This window comes from Octopus sinensis, linkage group LG3 (genome assembly GCF_006345805.1).
Source record: "Octopus sinensis linkage group LG3, ASM634580v1, whole genome shotgun sequence".
Classification (NCBI taxonomy): domain Eukaryota; kingdom Metazoa; phylum Mollusca; class Cephalopoda; order Octopoda; family Octopodidae; genus Octopus; species Octopus sinensis.
Genome location: NC_042999.1, coordinates 140,971,836 through 140,991,953, shown reverse-complemented (window position 1 = coordinate 140,991,953; position 20,118 = coordinate 140,971,836). Strand labels below are relative to the sequence as shown.

The window sequence follows — 20,118 nt, the reverse complement described above, 5'->3', positions numbered from 1 at the left end:
TTATCCTAATAGAATAGCAACCAGCTACTATTTCTTACTGTATTAATACAAACATTAGTCAACATATCAGTTGACAGCCACAAAAATGTATCTATTTTATAAGTAACAGTAATCTTAGTATCTTGAAGAAAACATTGTCGGATTCTTACAATATTGGACAAAATCCATCTACATCTATAAATCTGCTTAGAAATAAGAAAGATGTCAGCTAAAGAGCACTCTTGATGAAAAAGCATCATCATCATTATTTAAAATTTGCATCTATTCAAAAGTATGGCTGAAAAAGCAAATACAAAAATTAATTGAATTCCTGTTTGGCTTTGCAAATTTGTACAGATAAGTTTAGATATAACCTATATTCTGCTGAGTTCATCAGAATACAATGTATACAAGAGTTAGGAAAATAAAAAAAAATGTAGATAAGTATAATACTCATTGAAGAATTATGTAACACAGAGCAGAACACATACATAAGTTTAATTTAAGAATTATATCTGGTCCTGTCCAAAAATAAAGTTTGGGGTTAAAATCTGTATAGAGAGCTTGCAAATCTGAAAACTATAGGAACATGGTTTTGATCTAAGATCTCATTCAGCTTCAGTGCAAGTAAGACTATAAATGAGAGAGAGAGAGAGAGAGAGAGAGAGAGAGAGAGAGAGAGAGAGAGAGAGTGTGTGTGTGCTTACATATATGGGATTATACACCTTGGAGTATAGATTTAGTATCAAGTATACAAGAAAAATTACATAAGACAGTTATGCAAGACATGAATTAATTTCTATGCAAGGATAAATATCAATTTTTGCTTTAAAATAAATTTGAGATGTTAATCCTGCAAATGTATATTCTTATACACACTATAATATGCATTAATGGAATGCATATCTTATTGCGTATTATATGTGTATTATATATACTATGCATTTATGGAATCACTTCAAAAAGGAGGATGGTCTCATAAAAAAAGTCTTGAAAAACTTTGATTTTAGGAAAATAAAGCAAAACACATTTAAGTCAGGAATATGTATGATGCAAAAATCTAATTAATAACTGATATTCTGTTAAACATATATATATGTTAATTCCATCTATGCTCTAGGGAGCTTTTAAAAGCTGATATTTACTTCCAGTTTCCTGGGATTAAGCTGATGAGAAATAAATTTTCTTCTGGATAAAACTCCATACTATCTCTGACAACACTCACTAGTGATAAGGTATGTATTCCTGAGATCTAGATGAAACTGAAGCATGTAGTATTAAGTGTACTGTCTTAAATATACAATAAAATATTGTGGAAATAAACTGAGGATCTCTGAAACGATGATTTAATAGCATTTGCAGTTAGCTATATAATTCTACTGATAGAATTAAAGAGAAATCAACAAATTTCCAGTGATAATTTCAGCTTAATATAGACACTACAAAAATTTACACATATACTACAAAAATTTAAACATATACATATACAGGTGGCTAGATGTAGTTCAAAACCAAAAAGGAAATAATTCACTGTCACTAAAAAGTGACGAAGGGTGCAGGGAGCACTAGCATTGGTAGGAATAAGAGTCAAAGAACTCTTTAGCCACAAAAGCACATGTTCTATTTTCTGACAGGGGAGACTACCTCCCCACCACAATTGAGTGACATTAGATTGGCATGCCAATTTCGCATGGAATTTAATGCTTATGAATAATGCTTACTCCATTATGGGTGGTGAAGCAGAATTCTACCTTGTCAGTATATAGAGAGTTTATCATAGGAATCAGTGGATGATTCAGCAAAATGGTAAAGTGAAAATTATAAAATAAGGTGGCAGGACACAATTCAAAACCAAAAAGGAAATAATTCACCATCACTAAAAAGTGACAAAGGATGCAGGGAGCACCAGCATTGCTAGAAATAAAAGTAAAAGACTCTGTGTGTGTGTGTGAGTATTTATACTATAGACATGTAGTGTTAACAGTAGATAAAGGCATTAAAACCCTGTTATAAGAAAAGTTTCTGATTTCAATTCAAGATGAGTGATTTGAGAAATATATAAAAATGTAGTATCTGAAGATAAAGTTTATACTGATTGTATACACAAATAATCATACTGGTTTTTAAAAAATGTTTATTTCAATTCAAAGTTATCTAAAAAATGTACAGAAAATGGTAACAAAATTTCAAAATGTTTTCATTACTATAGCATTTAATATACGGAATATATTGCAAATAAATTTTTATTACCAGTATCACTGACATGTCAGATAAGTCTACATAAATATTTCTCTTTATTTTTTACTTTTATCTGTTTCTTAATTTCCAAGGCTATTTAATGTTATATGATAATACAGGCATGTAGATATATTTTTTTTATTCAATAACCATTATAAATATACAGCAAGCATACAACCATCATAATATTCATTATTCTTGATTAGTTTTATTACTCACTAATCTATGTATTTAATTCTATATTCTATGATACAAAAATGTGTGCCACATACTCTTGTATACAATTTACGTTAATTTATAAATTGAAAATATAAATCAAATCATATATCACAAATTCACCTTGTAACTTCAATAACTTTTCTTTAGGCTCCACACACCTTTTTTTAACTACATCTTCAAAACTGAAGTTGGAAACCAAAATTAAGACTTTAGAAAAAATACAGAAAACCATTACTTACCGTGTTATATAAATCATGCGGGTGTATAACAAAATTAGGAATAAGTTTTTCAAGATGTTTAACCATTAGAATAAATTTTCTAAAACCTTAAATTATATTTTTAGAAAATCAACTGTGCATCTAGGTATCTCTTGATGCACACCAGTGCACCATTTGTGAACCACTGTATTTTGACTTTATATACTCCAGTTGGAGACAAGCTGGGCAACTGTGTTATTGATTACAGTATAGAGCACTTGTCATTCCAACTCAATTTGATACTATAATTTGTTTCTGCTATTTTGAACTGTCCATTTTATGCTCACAAGATAATTTGCCAGTAATCTAGAAGAAAGATAGAATATTCTAATAATGTTGAATATAGCAAGGTGTCCTATCTTGATTTGATGTTTGAAACAAACAAACAAAAAAATAAAACATGATTGGGCCTATTTTTTCTCTTTCTGGTCACAAATTAGTTAATGCTTGTAGTGTTATTTATATTAATAACTTAGTAATTAACTCATAATATATCAAATTATAATCTGTTGTATTTAAATGTAATAATCTTGTACAACACTATATTAGTCTTTCCTATCTATTTCAGATAGCCATTATTATTATTGGCTGAGAAGGAGGAGGGGTGGGTAGTGGTAGTCTGTCAAGTTTTATGTGTAACATGAAAAAGTCTCTTAAATGAATAAACAAACCAACAAAAAACCCTAATGAATTACAGTAATAATACTTAATAATTATACACATCAAAATATACCTTACTTAGTAAATATATATAGCCCCATAGCTCTTATAAATATTTATATACTGTTTTACCAGTGGTGATATTTACTTCTAATTAGGTAATCAAATGCAGTTTAAGGCTATGGATATTAAGATGAAAATGGTAAATATGTAAATGAAAATGAATTTATAAGCTTTATTTATGTATACAAAACTGAAATATTTAAATTAAATAGTAAATTTATAACACAAAAGTTCATAAAAATTCTACACTCAGAGATGTGGTCCAGCTCCTACTTCCATGCAGCATCACATCATGAGAGATCTTCTCTCAGTATGGTCATAAGTCCATATTTGCTCAGTACTCCACAGTCCTCAAACAGGTTTTGACAGGTCTGCCTTACTTCCTATACCCTATCTCTGGCTTCCTTTCATGAGAGGCCTTCGCTGGTCTCACAGTAATGGTACACTGCTCACCCTAGCCCTTTCCATGACTTACTCGTTTGTGATGTGCTCACATGAAGAAATACTTAGAACGGTCTTAAGGTAATATTTGTGAAACACATCTGCAGCTCCATTGATTTTGCAGGCTTTTTTCTACATTTCGCATGCATGAGTCAGTACTGGCATGACAATAAAGTTGCATAACAGGAAGATTTATTCTCTGCACAACCTTCTGCTTCAGAATCTTACCTGTTCTTCTAGCAAATGTTCATCAACCACCTTCTTCAGGTAGGTACAGATGACACTGCAGAACACTTTGGTTGACACAGACAGAAGAGTTATTTTATGCCAGTTGTTACAGTTACTTTAGAGCTCCTTTTTTGGTAAATGCTATCACACTGTCACCCCAGGCTTCAGGCTTCAATGACTTCCTCTTTGTGCCATATTCTGTTGTAAAGATGTCCCAACTTTTTTGTAGTGATATCTTTTCTATATAGAAGCAGCTCCACAATTATCTTGTTCAGGCAATGAATGGCTTTGGCAACTTCTGATAAGATATCCTCCTCGTCCATCCCTTGCAAAGTGTCATCATACTGAATTATATGACCTAGCTTATGGAATAAATGATGGATGGTACAATGTATTTTGTATCAAATGCATTATACTTCAGTAACAGTAATGATTCGTCAATCTGTGATCTGCTGTTTGTGTGAACTGGACATTAAAATACATAATAGTGAAAACATCTTTTTCAATCCATCAGCAAATCATGTTATTTAAGAAAAGCTTGGGCTGACTTTAATATGAAATATATGAAAAATGTCAGAGTCCCAAAAGGGGGTTCACTTTTACATGCGACTAACTTTTATTTCAGACTATAAATGCTTTCTTCAGTTGACAATAATTTTTACATATGAAATAGATTTTGCAGTATGCTTCTTTAAATTTATTATCATGACAATTCTTTCATATCTATCCTTACTTTTCTATCTATTCTATCTTAGCAGGTGATTTCCAAATGATATGACAATAAATAGAATTGTAATTCATTGTATTTTATAAATTATTCTTATATATCTTTCCTTCTTATTTCAGGTGAGTAAATTATCATAACAATCTGAACTGCCACAGTAAAAAGTAAGTATGTATTAAAAATATATAAATCCACAGATGTTAATATTTTTTCTCAACATTCACTAAAACAAACCATCAAATAATTTAAATGAATCTTTATAATCTAGAAACTGACAATATTAATTTCCTACTCTATATCAACAATCTATGAGCACATTTCTGTTTTGATCAGCATCAACAATGATGTATTCATTTTAGCAAGATGGAATCAACAACCAACTTTTAGAAATCTTTACAAATTTTTAATTATTGTCACTGCTATTCATTTCAAGTTTTAATATTTGATAGATTGAAGGCAGTAAGCTGGCAGAATCATTAGCATGCTGGGCAAAATGCTTAGTGGCTTTCTATCCAGCTTCGAGTTCTGTGTCCAAATTCTACCAAGGTTGACTTAGCCTCTCATTCTTTTGGTGGGGTCGAAGAAATCAACTTACACCCTTCCCACAAAACTGCTGGTCTTGAGCCAAAATTTGAAAGCAATATTTGATAGATTGACAGAATTGTTAGAATGTCAGCCAAATAAAATGCCTTGTGGTATTTAAAATAAGTCTTTAAAGTTTAAAAAATTTCACAAGATCAATAAAATTAGTATACAAGTCAAGCATTGAGTTCATATAATTAAATACTCTGGCCTGTCAAGTGTGGTCTTGTGCTAGAAATCAATATTTATTAAAAGGAAGGGAAGTGGACGATAGAATGTCAGATTAAATGCTTTACAGTATTTAGTTAAGTTCTTCATATTATGAGTTCAAACCTTGCAGTGGTTTACTTTGTCAGGGTAAATGAAATAAGTACAAGTACTGGGATTGATTAAAAAAGAGGCAGTGAGAAGACAGATGTGGCAGTGTACCATACTAAAAGTTTTACAGTGTGTAGTTTCATCATTCTAATATAAAATCCTGCCAAAGTCAACTTTACCTTGCACCATATTTTAATATCCATCTGCCTTGCAGGTATGAGTTGGGCATTTTGACAGGATCCAATAGGTCAAAGAACTACAGCATGCGCCAATGTCCAAGTGCCAATAAAATAATGGAAGTGAATCCAATTGGCTATTTCAGTCCTACAAATTCATGACCTTGTGCCAATGTAACACATCAATATTGATGTATTTTCAGTTTATCTAGTGATAAGTATTGAGTACATAAGAACAGAATCAGTAAGCCATAAATATTTTGCATTTAGTCAGAGGAGAAAAGATAGCACTCAATATCCTTCCATGACCTTTATGACTGGTGTGTCACACACCAGAAAACTAACCTGAATGCTTACAATAGAGTGAACATTACAAGAGGTATCTAAGTGGTCAACCTATTAAATCTACCACCTAAGATCAGGAATTGTCCCTTGGGCAAGTTCCCTGCACAGCTTGTTTATAAAATTTCACAAAGTTTTGATTGAGTTGGAGCTATGGTAGAAGATATTTGCCCAAGGTGTTGTGCAGTGAAAGTTCTTCTAAAGCAATTCAGTTGTAAACAAATTTCTTAACCACACAGTCAAACTTGTGTCATTGAACATGAAAATAGAAGTATACATTAGTGTTCAGTGGGATGAAGTATGATTTAATATTTCTTTTGATTTTATAGCTAAGCTTTTAGTTGCAATTCCTGGTTGCAGCTATTTCTTATCAGTTACATTGATAATGTCTTAGTGAAAAGGTATGAGAGTAAAATGCCAAATCAAGTCTCTTATAAATTCAAATATATGCAAACAAGAAGAAAAATGAATATTTGTCATTGTTTATAAGGCACAGATAAATACATCAGCTAATTGACTTTTATATATCTGCCCTGAGCTGGAAAACAAAATATCAGTTTTGAGATATTCTATACCTAACACTACTTTGGTCATAACAAAACTTTGATTTGTGTGTTTGATAATTCTATGAATACATAAAAGTACATAAACATGCAAAGTGTACTTTATACATATACAGCAAACTATTTTATAAGTTCATAGAAATACAGTGATCGCTTAAATTACATTTATGCACTTAGCAAATCCTACTTCACATGTCATCTAGGCTGTCTTTTAAAAAGGAAACATCGTTAAACACTGAGATAATATGTAGCTTAATTAATGATCACACTTTGAATATTGATTGAATTGGTAAGCCAATGAAACTTTGATTATTCTTTCAAGTGAACTGTTTTTGTACAAATATGCTATTATAAAAACTATAATTCACAATGCTATTTATTTTGTCTGAAATACTCCTATAAAAACAATTTGAGTACCTTCAATCTGTACACAATTAGAATTTGAGCAACCAAGTCAAATAACGGTATATTAAAAAGCATACAAGAATATATCGTGACATATTAAAATCACTTTAGCTTAAAGAGATGGTAAACAAACACCTAATGATAGTTGTGATGAACTCTGAACGAGAAGAAGAGATATTCTTAAGAATCAAGAATTCTCTGGATTTGATATGTCACTGGGAAAAAAGAGCCTATTTTTTGTGGAGACAAGAAGATAACTTCAGTCAGAAGTATTTCAGCTTCAACAGGCATCATCAGCACAATAGTTGTCCTACCTTGATCCTGAGGAGTCATAACACTCAGACTTATACAAATAGAGAAAAAAATATTTATGGCCTAACGTAATTCACATACACACATTAATTATTAGTGACGGAAGCAGTATTAATACCAAAAGGTAATTTTTATATCCAACTTAATGTGGATATAAATACTGAATACTGCATTATTAGTTTTGAGAGATCCTATCATATAGGCACTTGATGCATAAAAGTACACACATAAATCGCAGGGGAATCATATGTCATGGGCACCAGAACTCCCATTTCCCATGATTTCATTCTACTGGCAATCATCAGTGGGAGGTGTCCAATCACTACATTCCAGTCACATCTCACTGCTACGATATATTGAATATCAGCATTTTTTCAGACACCGGTTTCACAAATAGCCAGCAGGCTTATTAAAAATTAATTATTAGTGATGGAAACAGTATATAATCTTTATATCCATCTTAATATTCTTCTGACTATTTGCAACATCAGTGTTTGAAAAGAAGTTGATATTCTACATATTGTAGCAGTGAGATCTGACTAGCATGTGATAACCAGACAGCTCCAACTAATGGTTTTCAGTAGAATGAAACCACATGATATGGGTGTTCTAGCATCCATGACAGATGATTCTTGTCTGCTACAATCTATGTGTTTGCTTTAATGCACCAAGTACATATTTAGTGTTCTAACAAGATATCCTTGTTAAGTTGGAAATAAAGATTACCTTATCTCTCTCTCTCTCTCTCTCTCTCTCTCTCTCTCTCTCTCTCTCTCTATATATATATATATATATATATATATATATATATATATATATATATATATATATATGAGTTAACAAATGAAAGGAAATAGCCCTGAACACATTTGGTTGGAGTTACATGTATTTAATAACAGTCTGACTCAGCTCCACATGACTTAAAGTTTCGTGAGTGTGTTGGACATCTCATCAAATGTTTTGAGGCGGAAACATCAGATGAGCAAACTTTAAGTCATGCAGAACTGAGTCAAACTTTTAGAAAATATATGTATCTTTTATCTTTCACTTGTCTCAGTCATTACACTGTGGTCATGTTGGGGCACCACTTTAAAGCATTTTTTCAGTTGAATAAATTGACTCCAGTACTTCTTTTATGCTTGGTACCTATTCTATTAGTCTCTTTGCTGAACCACTAAGTTACAGGGATGTAAAGAAACCAACACCAGTTGCCATGCAGTGGTGGTGAAAAAACACAGACACAAAGACTTATATATATATAACCCTCTTTCTTTCCTTCTTTCCTGAGCGTCCAATAATACTATACTTGTTCCACATCCTCGCATTGTTGTGTTTTCTCTCTGTGTTTTCATGCTTGGATTAACTATATATATACACAAACACTATATATATGCACACACAAATATATAAAAATACATATACACATGCATATATACACACACATATATTCATATATATATGTACACACACGTATATATATAAATGTTGTGTAATAAGTGTAAAGTACATCAAAAATACATATTACACCATAGTGCAAACACTGATATAAATTGTAATGCAATGGGTAGAGTGTATATATAGGTTTATAATAACAAAAAGTGCAGGAGTGGCTGTGTGGTAAGTAGCTTGCTTACCAACCACATGGTTCCGGGTTCAGACCCACTGTGTGGCACCTTGGGCAAGTGTCTTCTATGATAGCCCCAGGCTAACCAAAGCCTTGTGAGTGGATATGGTACACGGAAACTGAAAGAAGCCCATCATATGTATGTGTGTGTGTGTGTTTGTCCACAGCAACATCACTTGACAACCGATGCTGGTGCGTTTACGTCCCCATAACTTAGCGGTTCGGTAAAAGAGGCCGATAGAATAAGTACTAGGCTTACAAAGAATAAGTCCTGGGGTTGATTTGCTCGACTAAAGGCAGTGTGCCAGCTTGGCCGCAGTCAAATGACTGAAACAAGTAAAAGAGTAAAGAGGTTCTCTCAGAGCTGGGCTGGTCTGGAATGAGGGGTAGATTAAATTGCTTGTAGTTTATATAATGGTTAGTTGACCTTGGTTGGGTGTATGTGGATAAAGTAATAAGTGTCTTTAAAAACTAAACTTGAAAATGTTGAGTTTGTGTAAGAAAGTTATTAAGGTATGTGTAAGTATGAATTGGTTAGGCACTCCTTAACTCTATTCCTGTTTTGTATTATCTATGAATTTAATTGAAACTCTTTAAGGAAGGTTAGATTATTGAGAATGATCTTTACTTTGGTTTAAACAACACAACTTGATAGATATTGTTGGACGAGATTAAATTCTGAAGACAAGGGTTTGTTCTAGTTGAGAGGGCAAAAGCCAAAAATGTATATATGAAAATATATACCAACACACAAGACAAATACAGGTATCTATCCAATATATATATATACACCATAAACACAAACACATGGTGGATGGACTCTCGCATTGCATGAACAAATGATGGTTCAAGGGTTCAGCAAGACACAGCTGTGTATGAAGATTTCCACTAGTATCCTCTACCTGGCCCCATCATCTTTTTCTCTATTGCTATGAGACTTATGAAAACAGAGTGCAGGTGTTGGTGCTGGTATCTAGGTTTGCTGAACAACTTTCATGATGAATATTATTATTTTGGGCATGGTTTGTGCAGAGAGACCAGTCCTACTCTCTTGTCCTTCAAACTTGTATTGGTCTGGTGCAACAAGTGCAACATGAGCTCTGTAGTGTCAGGATGCAGGATTTGTGTGGAGTTAAATTCTCTCAGATGAACTGCTAAAAGGCTGAAGGACTTCATCTGCTCTGGGTCAGTTGGGATCTCTGTGAGTGACCGTCTTGTAGAGGCTAATTAACCCATAGCTGAGACCATGTCTTCTCTGGGTCAGAATAGGTATGGAAACATTAGTGGTTAAAAACTAATTCCACACTCTTCAAAACTCTGGAACTCCTCAACAAAGGGTCAATACCAGATTAAGTTTAAAATCATGCCCAGAGATTACACACACACACATTCATTATTTAGCATCTCACATATCTGCTTTCACTCTCTGCACTCTCTCATATATGCTATCACACCCCACTCACTACAGCCAGCTTTAACCCTTACCTCTACCTCTTCCTCTTCACCACTCCTACATTTTTGTTCTTCTTTTTGGGTAAATGCCTACAGATACACTGCATTGTTTCTTATATACTGTTTGAATTCATGTAGACTTTTCTGCCAAAGGTTTATATTTACTGTTAGGCTTCTATGTCAGCAGTCCCTCGTTGATTTGTTTTGTAGAGGCCAAATTTTTGACTGTTAGGTTTTCATGTCAGAAACCACATGTTAATTATTTGAAGTGTGCGTAGTTTGCATGTTGATTTTGGCACTGTATTGTGATATGAATATGGCTTCCATAATCTATTTTTGTAGGGAATTTTAACATAGAAGATTGTAAATGAAGGACACAAGGTGAGATTATGGAACATCTATGGTACCTACCTGGGCTAGTCAATATGACAGTGACTAACCCAGACCTTATTCTACCAAACATTTTAATTATCTGAATAATTATCCTTAATGGATCAGCTCTCTTCTCTGCCTTCATAATTTATTACAATACTGCTGTCAACATGAATAGCTCTGTTGAATCTACTGTGTATGGGGAGATCTTTTCTTTCCTATGCACTCTCCACCTTCAAGAGCCATTCAAATTAGCACTTCTGTGCCTCTTTCTTTTCCATGTACAAACTTTATCCTTCCACTTTATGTTCTGTAACATTCCACCATCAGGTTATCTTCTGTTTGGTTGTACCTGTGTCTCCTTATCTTGATATCATCATTTTTAAGGCACATCACCATCATCCAAGTGGCATTGGTTGTTTCCAATTGTCTATAAATACATCTGGCAAAATGCTTTGCTTAGAGAAAAGTGTGGACACCTCACCATAGAAAATCTACCTCAATGAATTTCAGTAGTCCCATGAAGGTGTTTGATGTTTAGTTTCAGAAAGGAGAAGGGAAAGGACCATGATAATTGTTCACAATTAGTGCTGGAGAAGACCTGCCCAATAATGTAAGCATGGCAAAATGAACCTTAAAATGGTGGTAGTGATGGAGGTGTGATGTTTATATATATCTATCTACACTTGGGTCTCTTATCCATTGTGTTCCATCTGTTGATAATCTATTTGATAATCTATCAACTCTCCATCACACAACCTTTTCTCACTCACCTTTTCTTGCATAAGCTGTAATTAAGGAATAATACTGGATTTGTCCTTATTCTACCTCTCTCTCCCTTTCCATCTCAATCTCTGTGCAGTGCAGTATTGCATGAGATCTGTTTGTATCTGATATTTAATTAATCTTAATTAACATTTCAGAGTTGTCTCCCTTCACTGCCTCTTTTTGATCAGGATTAGTCATTTAGATAATAATAGATCTTGTCACTAAGAGTGTAACTTTAATTAATTAGATTTCTTGTTTATACATCAAATATGCAAGCACCTGTATCTAAAGGATAATGTCAGCTCATATTCTGGCACATTCTCTCCTGGAAACTTTAAATATTTAATTTTCAACACAACCAAATGGAAATGTATGTTGCACATTTAAAGATCTATCATTTGGCATGGTTTCTGGCAAACAAATGTCTTAAAGGTTTTCATAGCACAGAATAGTATTGAATTCATGGTTAACAAATAAAACCCATCATTCTATGAAATAAACAATCAAATGATGCTATGAAATGAAACATCAACATGATACATGTAATAGAATTTATGGAAACATTACTATAATGGTTATTCATGTAATGGCCAAATCAAGCTTTTGTTTTATTGCTGAAATAGTTTTTTTAAATGACTGGATATAATTTCTATATTCATTTGCCAAAAGTAGTTAGAGCTAGAAGTTTGAAATCCTAATCTAAAAGTTCAATGCAAGTTCAACATTCCCATACAAAAATATTCCACATCACTTACAAAAGCGTACAACACCACCACCACCACCACCACCAATACCCAATTACAAAATCATATGCATACACACACACACAATGTAAATAGCAAAACAAAATTGATCATATAACCAACAGCGAAGAAAAAGGAGTATGTGATATCATGGACATGTTCAAGGAGAGTATTATCATTGACAAGCTCACAAACTGTATCAAAGGAATTATGATAAAATAATTAATTAGTCATGTATCAATTGATAATAAAACTGAAGTGAAACTCAACTACTGCATGTGTTTTATTTGTCAACAAGACCCTCCCAAAATACAACAGTATTTACTTCAACACATGATTTCACATCAAGAATCTTTCAAAAACAACTTCAGAAAATAAATGAAATAAATAAATGTACAGTTCTATATTTACGAGATGAGGAATTATGTACATTATTTACATTTGACGGATATTTGTCCTTATCTTGTTTGTTGTTAACACAACGTTTCAGCTGATATACCCCCCAGCCTTCATCAGGTATCTCGGAGAAATTTTGAATTTGGGTTCTCATTCCTAAGGTATTTTTTGATGCTATTATTATTTATCAGGTCACTGCCTGGAATCGAACTTGGAACCTTGGGGTTAGTAGCCTGCGCTCTTAACCACTATGCCATATGCCTGTGGCAAAATGGTTAAGAGCACGGGCTACTAACCCCAAGATTCCAAGTTCGATTCCAGGCAGTGACCTGAATAATAATAATAATAATCATAATAATAATAATAATAATAATAATAATAATAATGTCTTGGTATAAAAGATGGGCTACAGCAAACATTCTGCTCAATACCACAGATTTGCTTGTCAGTTGTTTGACCTTAACCAGTTGAGCATGTCCCTTAGTGGCTGACAATACGTGCATCTCTGATCACGAGCAGAAGTAGTGGGGGAGCATCATAGCCATGTGTTGAGAGGGATTCTTTGGAGTTTGAATAATTCACCTCTGGAAACATAGGTGTTTCATTCAACATCCTAAAGCAACCCTTATTCAGGGACCTTTTGAGTAGGATGGGCTACTCGACCTGAAGAAAATTCTAACTGGGCCCCACCTGCAAGGTCATGTGCTGTTTATCTTGATATGAGATCACCATGTCGCGCACATATGGTTGTGATGCATGTGCCTGGTGTACCCTTATCAGACGGGTAGTCATGATGGATATGCTGGGCTTCGTATATTTTACCCCAGTGTCACTTTGATGGCATGCACTGCTCTCTCACTCAATAATAATAATAATAATAATAATAATAATGATAATAATAATAACAACAACAACATTGAAAAATACCTTAGAAATGGAAATGAGAACCCAGGTTCGAAATTTCCCCAAGACACCTGATGAAGGTTGGAGGGTATATCAGCTGAAATGTTGTGTTATCAACAAACAAGAGGAGGACAAATATCCATCAAATGTAAATAAATCTATTTGTTTATATTTATATTGGAGGCTGCTGTATTGATTGCTGTATGCAATAATTTCTTAATTTATTGAAATTTCTAGCTGAGTTAGAAAATGAAAACCTAACAACAATTGTTAGCTACTTTTGAATAGAAGAGGAAATAATTTCAAGAAATTAGGATTAAATTTCTCAGGTAAATTTACATGTTTAGGAAAATAACAATTTGATCTGTGTAGGCAAAGAACAACTGTGGATGTCATGCTTTAATGAATTTGACCTCATCAATTGGGTACAGACTAACCAAACCTGCAGATAAGTAAGTAGATTTTTTAAAATAGAAAATGAGCTAAATGTTAAATTGAGCTTATTATTTAAAAGCTAGTTCATGAATAACAATGGAACACTCACTGATAAATGGGGGCAAGGTTCAATACTGAGTGTAGAGACAAACTGTAAACTTTAAAACATAAACGTCCCAATCAATATAAAGTTTACAGCTTGCCTCTACACTCAGTTTTGAACCCTGCCCTCATTTATTAGTGAGTGTTCCATTGTTATTCATGAACTAGCTTTTAAATAATAAGCTCAATTTAACATTTAGCTCTTTTTCTATTTAAAAAAAATCTATTTACTTATCTGCAGGTTTGGTTAGTCTGTACCCAATTGATGAGGTCAAATTCACTAAAGCATGACATCCAGTATATTATCATCATCATCATCATCATTCAACATCCCTATTCCATACTGGTATATGTGAGTATGTATGTGCATGTGTGTGTGTATGTATATATATATATATATATATATATATATATATATACACACACACATATGTGTATACATACACATACACATGTATGTATGTAGTCTTTTCTATTTTTTAATAGTTATAAATCTTCCACTGAGGAGGGAGCTGGTTTCCAACAAAGATACAAGGCTCCATCTTTGGGATGTAGTTAACACAGACAAATTCACATTTGGAACTTGAGGAAAGTCTTGCATATTTTTACTGTTCCACTCACAGATTGCACATGTAAAATACAAATTAACTGGTCAATCATATACAAATTCCTTCACTGATTCACTGAATTCAGTTACTGGACTGATTGGAGGTCATGCTGGCATTCAATCAATCATATCAACCTCAGTACTTATTCTTATCTTTAAGTCTAGTGCTTATTTTAGCGATATGTATTTACTGAAGCGTTAAGTCATGGGAGACAACAACAATTTTCAAGTGGTCTAAACATAAACTGAGACAAGGACAGAGACACACATTTACACACAAATATATATATATATATATATATCTTTTAAATTTGTTTATGGGAAACGTTTTGAATATGCAAATAAAGCTCCTATTCCATTATGCCGACCACCATCTAAAGATGTTGACTAGTTAGCCAGTTTTTCAGGGTTTCATCAAGTTGCACTGATATAATGTAGGGTAAATAATAATAATAATAATGATAATAATAATAATAATAAACCTTGGATGGAGTTGCCAAGATATTGCATCCTTTAAAACCTCCATGCTTCCTGAAATTTGCCAACACTACACCTGATATCCCCCACTCCATACACATGCACACATGTATATGACTCATACACTGTTCACTTTCCTGACTTTCTGTACATAATTCTATGTACTGTACATGCATTGTTGATGAGTTGTAGCATACCTGAGCACTATACACAATAATTTCATTATTATTATTATTATTATTATTATTTTAATGTATCACTATGTGCGTTTCCACAAATCACGTATTAAATATTTATAAATTCCAACTGAGGATTATTGTTGTTGTTGTTATATATACACATACCATCATCATCATCATCATTTAACGTCCATTTTTCATACTGGCATGAGTTGGGCAGTGTGACAGGTGCTGGCAAGCTAGAAAGCTTCACCAGGCTCCAATTGTCTGTTTTGGTATGGTTTCTATGGTTGGATGCCCTTCCTTAACACCAATGACAAGCTTCTGCAGAGTTTCTGTTTGCCACATTTTATCTACAAGGCATTTTAGTCAACTCAGGGCTATAACAGAAAACACTTGCCCAGGATGCTCTACAGAGGAGCTGACACTGAAGCCACATCATTGCAAAGTGAACTTCTTAACCACACTCCCATGCTACCATGCCTGTGTGTGTGTGGGTGTTTGTATGAATAGTTAAGATACTACAGATACCTAAAAGAGAGGTGGGGTGAGGGGGAGAGGAGACAAAAAGAACAAAATGAAAAATTCAGATAAACAGGCAGACAAACAAATGTAAACAAAAAAGGTCGATATTACTTAATTTGTTGTTTGTGAGTAGGAATAATTTTCTACAGATGGTGGGAGGATATTTTTACCATTTTCTCACCTCTTCCTTACACACACACACACACCTGAAACCCAGTTTGCGTCATAAGTATTGCACACACACGTCAGAAGCTGACTGTTCTAGTCTAGCTGACACCTGATAGTCTTCTACTTGGCCTTCAGTTCATTCTCTCTATCTCTACTTCTTTTTTCATCATTCTACACCACTTTCTCTCTATTCAACTTCTGTTTCTCTCTCTCTCTCTCTCTAGAATGACACACATAGAAAGTATTACACACCTAGACACATATGCTTACACATTCGCAACAAAAGTGTATAGAAAAATATAAAGATATATGCACACACATGTATAAATGTACAAACACACAAACATCCATAATCTTATGGGCAGAAGTATATATAAGTTTACATATACATAAACACATAATCAAAAGAATTCCTATACACACTAGCAAAGACAGCACTCATAAATATATATATATATACATACATACTAGTATTCATATTTAGAAGCACATACTTATATATTAATTTGCACACACTTATATTTACACAATACTCATTGGCATCTTCATTTAATGCCATATACCATGCTGGCATGGGTTGGACAATTCAAAAGGATCCAGTGAGTTAGAGGACTGTATGGGGTTCCAATGTTTACTTTGGCAAGGTTTCTATGGCTGGATACCCTTCCTAACATCAACCACTTTACAGAGTATACTGGTTGCAGTTTTCTATGCCATTAGTACTAGTGAGGTCACCAAGTAACTTTTACAAAGTGAGAATGCAGTTCTGAGGGCAGTGGCTTTGTGCCAGGTGTTGAGAGGCTGAAATATGATAGAGGGACAGGAACAGGTGTCTTGCTGTAGAGGAAATATATGGCTATCCAAGCAAGAAAGGGAGAGAAAAGATGGTGGAGATGAAACATCAGGGCATATCATCAAAGTACAAGTAAATGAAGAGAGAGTAGGGGCAGAGAATCGAGGATGGCTGGTTGCCTGGATTCATGAGAGTGATAGCCAGTAGAAATGAAGATAGAAATGAATGCAACGGATAATGAACATGGGTGGAAATGAGAATAATAGTTAATCTGTTTGGGGAAAGGTAAGGAAAATAGGAGTTGGTTAGGGAGAAGGTGATAAATGGCGATATATGATAAGTGGGTTGGGTGAAGAACAGCAGCATAATAAAACCAGAGAGAGATGAGAAATAGGAAAATGATGTGAAGTCTGGAGGAGAGAGATGAACAGTGGCAGAGACAAAAATGGTGGTTAAAAAACAAAGAAAAAAAAGTAAATTTTTGTACTAATGAAACACATTAATACTAATACACACACATTACTAAAACCAAATACAAACATGAATTAAACACATGCACAAATTACCCTTACCAAAATGAAGCATAAAAATACACACACACAAGTGTGTACACATACAATAACCATTCACATTGTAACATTAACACATGGATATATGTATTAAAATCACACATAACAAATGTATCTACTTCCATATGACACTTCTTTCCTCTTTTTAAATTTTCATCATCATTGCTACTTCACACTACTTACTTGGCCCTGTAATTCTACCCAAGAGCTGCAAACCTTCAAAAACTCTGTCTTGTTCAGATTCCCTCTCTACAAATGAATCTGCAGAATATCAATGCATAAACCTCTTTTAGTCTAAGAAGGTCCTACAATGGCTATAGAAATTGCACTTCTGTCTAAATAATAGTACATGAGCTATATACATATTAACATATTAAAAGGCAAAATAAGTGACATGAAGGTATTATTATTATTGCTATACTATGCCAAGCCAAATCTCTGAGAGGTTTAGCTTTATAAATGTCATTCTAGTAGAGAAAAGAAGAGAGAGGGAAGGAGAGCTTAAGGTGATGCAAAAGATCAAAAGGATTACAACTTAAAATACTAATGGAGGGTTGAAAAGTTAGGCCAATGAAAGAGAGTCAAATGTTAAGGCAAATCTATAAACCAAGACCAGTGCACTAAAAAAAAAAATGGTCAGCTGAATCCAAAAACTAATAAACTCAAAAGCCTAGGAACACTTCTTGAGGATTGTGACCACATATTTCAGGCCACAAATAGAGCTACTATAACAAATTTGAAAAGGCTATTAATATCAAGTTCAATCTATTGATATCAAGAAACTGCTGGCCTTACAGTATAGTAACTCTGAAGAAACAGCATCAACCAAGAAAACTAGAATCTGGGAGGATATATCCTGATGTTAGATGAATAAAATATTGTCTGTATATTTATTTACTTGACTAGAAAGAAGTGAAGTGATTTTGATATTAAATGGCAAGACCTAGTGCCTGCAAAAGCTATTATGGTATACATTCAGCTAAGTTAACATTACAGTTTACCTAGCTGATGAAAAGATTGATACTATTTCCTCCTCTGAGTTATATTGCTTATATTAGATGTTATGTTAAGTATAAAAATACAGATTTCAAAAGCTTGTACACTAAATTGTCTAATTTAGTAGCAGATGATATGGAAAAAATAGATATAGGCCTTAAATAAGTTTGCATGTGTAATTGTATGTAATTAAAGTACAAATACAGTGTAGTTGTGAATATATATCTATATAGAAATCAAATAAAATGTTTCTCATTGAAAAATAGAACCTGTGAATAAACCATAGAAGTTTGGGCAGCTAGAAGCAAGTATTGGATCAACTAGTTTCGCCTCATTAGAGATTTACAATGGATTTCTTACTTTGCCTTCCATATACTGTAGTTTAGAAGCATACATTTAGAAGGCAAGGTAAACAATCCCTAAGTTTCTAAAGAAAGATACAATTAACCATTTTGAACCTTGCTTCTATCTGTGGTTTATCCATGTGTTCAATTTTTATAGCAAAAACATACTGTATATTACTTCTATATACATGGTATATTGGGGGAAATGAAGTGACTTGACAGAAACAGCGTTAGACTAGAACAAATACTTTTGTTCTATTTCTCAAGTTCAAGTCTACTTTAAAAAAAAAAAAGCTCAGTTCTCAACAAGTCAAATTTGTGATGTAGACTGTAATATATCTAGAATTCATTTCACTTGAATTACTAAGTACTAATATCTCACAATCATATATTTCCAAATAGATAACATTATTTAACAAGATTTGATCTCAGAATATTTATAATATTTATCTATAGTTTTTTCAAAAGAAACTTAACACATAAGGTTTAGTAATGCATCAAAGCACAAAATACTCTAAGAATGGACTAATCTAAAAAATACAGACAGGTAATTACTTACTGTAATTCTTTGAAAAAATAATTTTTTTTAGAAAATCTGAAATAGAACCTATCTGAATGAAATTTAACCTGTAAATAACTTTTCCCCTCGAGAAGTTGTTAATTTAAACAAGTCCAATTTGAAAAAGATTTTATTTTGAAGCAGTTCAATCCTACACAGATTTATTGTTTGTTTTAAGTTTTTTTTTCTTTCCTTTGCTTTGTATTTCCAATAGTCTTGTAATATGATGTGTAGGAAGAATTAACTTCCATTTTCCAAATTGATAAATATGAAAAATACGAATAAAAATTTGTGAAAAAAGAAAAAAATGTATTTTCAAAATTATTATTGTTTTTAATAATAGTAATAGCCAGTCCATTTTAAAAATATATAATGGACAACCTCAGTTGTATTTTTACTGTTTGTACAGAAAATTAGAAGAATAGTGATTAACTAAGTCAATATGGTCAGGCTATTAATGAAAGGGTTGTCAGCCCTGGGCTGTGTATTCATAGTTGAACTCTTCTCAAATGGACTGGTCCAATTAATTGTAAGCATGATTAATGGAGGACAGTATTTTTCTTCAAGCAAGAGGAGTGCAGTAGAACTGAATGTTTTTG

General features: G+C 33.1%; 1 protein-coding gene and 1 long non-coding RNA gene across 4 annotated transcripts in view; one reads left to right on the top strand and one right to left on the bottom strand.

Moving 5' to 3' along the window:
* Positions 1 to 20,118, bottom strand: part of LOC115209960 (mRNA-decapping enzyme 1A-like) — a 369,797-nt gene that overhangs the window by 284,918 nt on the left and 64,761 nt on the right. The gene's annotated exons all lie outside the window — the stretch shown is intronic.
* LOC118762606 lies at positions 1,795 to 19,127 on the top strand. The gene is made up of 3 exons (XR_004998362.1): positions 1,795 to 1,917; positions 15,301 to 15,307; positions 19,118 to 19,127. It is a non-coding gene; the product is annotated as an uncharacterized LOC118762606 (long non-coding RNA).